This window comes from Ostrea edulis, chromosome 7 (assembly GCF_947568905.1).
Source record: "Ostrea edulis chromosome 7, xbOstEdul1.1, whole genome shotgun sequence".
Taxonomy (NCBI): Eukaryota; Metazoa; Mollusca; class Bivalvia; order Ostreida; family Ostreidae; genus Ostrea; species Ostrea edulis.
This window is the reverse complement of record NC_079170.1, coordinates 24854447-24860668: the sequence shown is the minus strand read 5'-3', so window position 1 is coordinate 24860668 and position 6222 is coordinate 24854447. Positions and strand designations below refer to the sequence as shown.

General features: G+C 34.8%; 1 long non-coding RNA gene across 1 annotated transcript; it reads left to right on the top strand.

Annotated features, from left to right (window-relative positions):
* The first annotated feature begins 304 nt into the window (after positions 1 to 304).
* On the top strand, positions 305 to 5921 carry LOC125657159 (uncharacterized). The gene is made up of 2 exons (XR_007363215.2): positions 305 to 389; positions 5594 to 5921. It is a non-coding gene; the product is annotated as an uncharacterized LOC125657159 (long non-coding RNA).
* Positions 5922 to 6222: the final 301 nt, after the last annotated feature.

Sequence of the window (6222 nt, the reverse complement as noted above, 5' to 3'; positions counted from 1 at the left end):
TCATATCCTCCAACTCATCAAAATCAGTACATCAATCAAAAACCATAACACCATTATACGTTGACAACAAACAATGGCTGCAATTTTATGCACCAAGATCAAAGAGAAAATAGTAAATTAGCAGTTTACTATTTTTACGTGGGATTCTTCACATTTAAGGTCATAAGAAATGGCAGTTTGGTTAAAATTGTTTGTGTGCACAAGGAAGTCAATTTATATGCATACAACAAGAATAAAACAACTGTGATTTCCAAGACGTAAATTTGCAATTATAATTAATGTAAAGTTGTATATATAGATGGTGGGGGCGCTTAAGTGGGCAATACGCACTTTACTTTGCTGTAGAAATCATCCCTGAGATTCTTTGCTATATCTTCATCATGTTCAAGGTAAGAATAAATTGATTTTCAAAATAGATATTTAAACTTTTTGTGGTATCTTTTATTCATTAATTTTTTTAATTCCATCATTTATTTGAAAGTATACATAATGTCAGTTGGGATTATATATCCTCGGATACTCCCGCATAATTATCACCAATGGTGCCAGGGGCCCATTGGATTGAATGTAATTTATTATGATTATTATTTTATGTAAGGCATATATATATAATTTATATAAAAATGCATAAAACCACTATATGTATAATAATATATATCAAATATTTGTTACAAGTATTTTTCAAAGTCATAGAAATATCATATACAACGTTGATGTAGATATAGCATCAGTAGAATAACATAGAAATTGTTTAAGGAATAATGTATACAGAATGTAGTGGAAAATTGACCGTATAGTTATAATAATGAATAATTATGGGTAATATATACATTGTAGACAGTCTTAAAGGATAAAATAATATGTAATGAAAATAAAAGAGTGTATGTATAACATGATGTCTCAAGAGGGATGCACCACTACGGCAAATATGGTCCTTTCCATCCCTTTAAGACCGTCCTACTGAAAGATTGCTAATATATGAAAGGTGAAGATAATCAACAGTGATCAATCTCATAACTCCTATAAGCAATACAAAATATATAGTTACGCAAACACGGACTACTGGACACACCAGAGGTGCGATCAGGTGCCTAGGAGGAGTAAGCATCCCCTGTCGACCGGTCACACCGGCCGTGAGCCCTATATCTTGATCAACTAAACGGAGTTATCCGTAGTCAAAATTAGTGTGCCAAGAACGGCCTAACAATCGGTATGAAACACCTCAGGCAGCATTTGACCCAACGATAGCTTGTATTGCCAAACTAGATCGTTATAACGACCATAGAATTTGCTAAATGCAAGATATAGGGTTCACGGCGGGTGTGACCGGTCGACAGGGGATGCTTACTCCTCCTATGCACCTGATCCCATTTCTGGTATATCCAGGGGTCCGTGTTTGCCCAACTATCTATTTTGTATTGCTTACAGGAGTTATGAGATTGATCACTGTTCGTTATCTTCACTTTTCAAAGCAAGGTCCTTGGAGGTAGGGTCAGGCCACAATAAGGGATAATTTTTTTCCATGGTAATATATAGGGTAAATCTTTAAAAATATTCTCCTCAAGAACAACATGGCCATGATTAATTATATCAATATACAAGCATTCCCAGGTACTGCAGATTCAGGTTTGTTCAAATTGTGGTCTCTGGGGTAATGGGAAGTCATAATAAGGGATCAAATTTCGATATAGAAATCTATAGGAAATACCTTTTAAAGTCTTACAGCAGGAATACTCGTATTAATATGCAATCATCCCGAGGTAGTGCATTTTGACGTTTGCTCAAATCATGGCCCCTGTGGGTAGAATGGGGCAATAGTAGGATATCAAATCTTTAAAAGGGGATATATAGGATAAATCTTTAAAATCTTCGCTAGAACAACAGAACCATGATTAATCATGTTAATATGCAAGCATTACCAGGTAATATATATTCAAACTGTGGTCCCCAGGAGTAGGGTGGGACCATGATATGGTATAAAAAATTTACACGGGAAAATACATAGGAAAAATACCAGCAGGGCCATGAATACTCATATCAATATGCAAGCATCCTCAGGCAGTGCAGAGGAAGTATGCTCAACTCTTCACCCCTAGGGTATGAGAGGGCCACACTACAGGATCAAAGTTTTAAATAGAAATAAATAGGAAAAATTTCTTTTCAATAACAACTGGGTCGTGAATGATCATATCAATATGCAAGCACCCCAGATGGTAATGCAGATTGAAGTAAGTTGAAATCAAGATTATCATATGGAGAAATTCTTACCACGTAGCTAATGTGCATGCCGCCGTCTTGGATGTGAACTATCGGTCATTAAATAAAAAAGATTAATAAAAGGAAATATGTGAAATCGCAATGTGTAGACTAACCTCTGCATAAACACACGTTTCCAGCATCACATCCCATTCTTCACGTTTGTATTTTTCAATGAAACAACTTTAATGTAACTGGTACAATATTCGGAGTTCCATTTATGATTAAAGTATTGAAGCAAAGAGTTCCATTCAATCCATTATAAACATTTCAAGAATTTTGGAATATCACGAAAGGTCAACTTTTTCACCTCAAAAAGCAACGAATATAAAACAAGGACCACTGATTCCAGCATCGGAAAAGTGGGGGTTTTCCGGAATATGTTGACTTTACTGAGATGTTTTTCAAATAAATTGGTTTTCAAATCAACACCACCCTTTTCATTTGTAGCATTTTGGCATTTGGATATCGACACCTAAAATTAAGAATTTAGAAGCAACAATCATACACACAATATTCATTTTTTAAAATAGAAACGTCAGTTTTGCTGTCCTCGATACTTGTACTGACGTCATAAGGCATAAAAAGGGGATATCAACAACCTGTTTTACCACCATTTATATTTGTATGATGCTTCAGAGAAACTTGATGCAACATCTTCGTAGCATTGATCAGTGAAAATGCATATGCACAGGCGGTCATAATAAAACATTAATACTTTTAAGAGATAGAATTGCGTGATGGGATTGTCCGAAGGACTATAATGTTGAATTTGTGGGGTGGGGTACATACATTGACTTTTCGAACGGGGTCCTCTGTGCAATATCACGTGGCTAACTTGTAAGTACCGGGAAGTATTTTATCATTTTTAAGATTTTCTTTCGTAGTTTTGATATTATATTGTCTAAACTTACAGGTTCTTTGAAATTAATTTTCACATGATGAGTCGTCATCAAGGGGGCATGGACACGATTTGACCTGAAAATTTTCTAATTTCATTTTTCTATTGTTATTGTTTACAATGCTTCAATTAAGTATTTCTAATTGTCAACCAAACTTTGAATATAAGCTGTTAAGTTACAAGTGACACAATACTCACAATTCTTTGTTATGTACACAAGCCTCGTGCCATGGTTTTGTTTACATATGGATTGCTTAATAGAAAATTGCAGGTTTACAAAAAGAGATGTGAAACATTAGAAACTATTTAATTGTGTTCAGAATTAACTTGTAAATTTGGGGGAAAATATGCGTTAAACGTAATGTTTACTAGTATATTGAACCTTTGTAAACAAAGACTTCGCACGAGCCTTGTTTGCATAAAAAACCATGAGTTCTGTATGTCTTATGTACCTCGACAACTGACATTAAAATAATTGCTGAACATTAGAAATTCCTCATTTGACCATTCTAAACATTGAAAATGGAAAAATAGAATTTGAAAATTTTCAGCTTAAATCGTGTCCATGCCTCTTTAAATGTACGAGGTACAATAACTTTTCAAAAAGTTGTGCTTAATGAATATTCATAACTTAAAGATCACCTGATATCAAACTCATGAATAGAATGGTAAGATTTTCTCCATATACAGGGAGTAGGGTGTCGCCACAATAGGGGAAAGTTTTATATGGGAATATATAGGGAAACAAAATTTTTACCATGGTTTTTTATATTTGTGACGTCGTACCGTGCTTTTATCGTGACACAGTGGGGGTAGGTTGGGGCCGCAATATGGAGTCAAAATCTTTTATGGGAATAAAGATTATATATCGCATCTTTGGGAACTCGAGATTAATTCGGATAGCCCTTATTCCGTTTTTAGTTTTGTACTGTTTACGCACTTCCGTGATTAGAGATTTGAATGAGATGACTATCGACAGAAATAAATATTAAAAGTATACAACGGATAGACAGCTTTTATTCGAGGCTTTTAATCATTAAAGAAGAATTACTGGGAGTGAAGGGGCTCTGAAACCATCTAGAAAGCAGTATGAATAACTTTCAATCAACAAATATCTCTAATGGAGTACACAGAGAGGTAGATTGGGTTGCAAGCCTTGTTATATGTAAAACTTATACGGTACTAATTTTGATGCACCAGATGCGCATTTCGACAAATAATGTCTCTTCAGTGATGCTCAACTGAAATGTTTGAAATCCGAAATAACAATGAGAATTTAGAGCTATTTTAAGGAAAAACTGTGTGCCAAAAAAGTGGAGTCAAATTCGTTTAAGGATAAGAGCTATGCGTGAGGGAGATAATCCTTAATTTTGAAATGAATTTCTAAATTTTGTAACAGCAATTAAATATACATCCGTATTTTCAAGCTAGTAACGAAATACTTAGCTACTGGGCTGTATATACCCTCGGGGACTAACAGTCCACCAGCAGAGGCCTCGACCCAGGGGTCATAATGTAAAACTTATACGGTACTAATTTTGATGCATCAGATGCGCATTTCGACAAATAATGTCTCTTCAGTGATGCTCAACTGAAATGTTTGAAATCCGAAATAACAATGAGAATTTAGAGCTATTTTAAGGAAAAACTGTGTGCCAAAAAAGTGGAGTCAAATTCGTTTAAGGATAAGAGCTATGCGTGAGGGAGATAATCCTTAATTTTGAAATGAATTTCTAAATTTTGTAACAGCAATTAAATATACATCCGTATTTTCAAGCTAGTAACGAAATACTTAGCTACTGGGCTGTATATACCCTCGGGGACTAACAGTCCACCAGCAGAGGCCTCGACCCAGGGGTCATAATGTAAAACTTATACGGTACTAATTTTGATGCATCAGATGCGCATTTCGACAAATAATGTCTCTTCAGTGATGCTCAACCGAAATGTTTGAAATCCGAAATAACAATGACGATTTAGAGCTATTTGAAGGAAAAACTGTGTGCCAAAAAAGTGGAGTCAAATTCGTCTAAGGATAAGAGCTATGCGTGAGGGAGATAATCCTTAATTTTGAAATGAATTTCTAAATTTTGTAACAGCAATTATATGCTTTATATAATTATATATGAGGAATTAGTGGGATAAGACATTTCTTAAAACGTGGATGAATTAATGTTCTGTGGTAATGACACATGTAATAAAGCTTCATGAAACATTTAAAAAATGTACATAGAGACATCATAAATCGGAGAGAAATATTCATTCGTGATTCGAATTTCCTCCATTGTTTACGTATAGGCAATATCCTTGACCAAGACGCATATGACAGCAAACAATAAAAAATAACAATTTGTTTTCAGAAGATCAGTCAATAATTACGTAAAGAAAAAATGTTTCAAAAACGATAGAAATATATTTGAATTCCGTATATTGCAGATGAATTTTTCGGTCAGCCTTATCGTCGGATGCCTGAGCTTGATGATCATAGCTACCATGGTTACGGAGACAGACGCTCAATCTTCCGATTCCTGTATCAACATTCTGAACTGCTTCACATGCTTTACCGACTGTAAAGTTCGTGGTTATGCATATGGAGTGTGCAGGCAAAGCGGTTGTCAATTTGGTTACGCCCGATGTCAGTGTTATGACTTCTAACGCACACTGATAACTATTCACAATCTTCAAGTGCAATGTATATTAAGCAATAACATTGCTATTTCAAACAGTTTCCCAACGCAAATTCAATAAACCTACATGATTGACATTATTACATTTTACATGACATTATATTCACCTCAGCAACGCTGGTCAACGGAAGTGATATTTCGATGGTCATATATTGAAATGGATATAATTTGTGGAGCTGTACTGACCTTTTGAAATAAAAAAAACGCCCGCAATATGTTGTTGTCATATGCAGTAAAGATGCTAAAATCAAACAAATCTCTCATTCTTGATTGTATTTCTAAAGCATCTAATGAAAGGCGATGATAACGAAGAGTGATAAATCTCGTAACTCCTATAAGCAATACAAAATATAATGTTGGGCAAACACGGACCCCTGG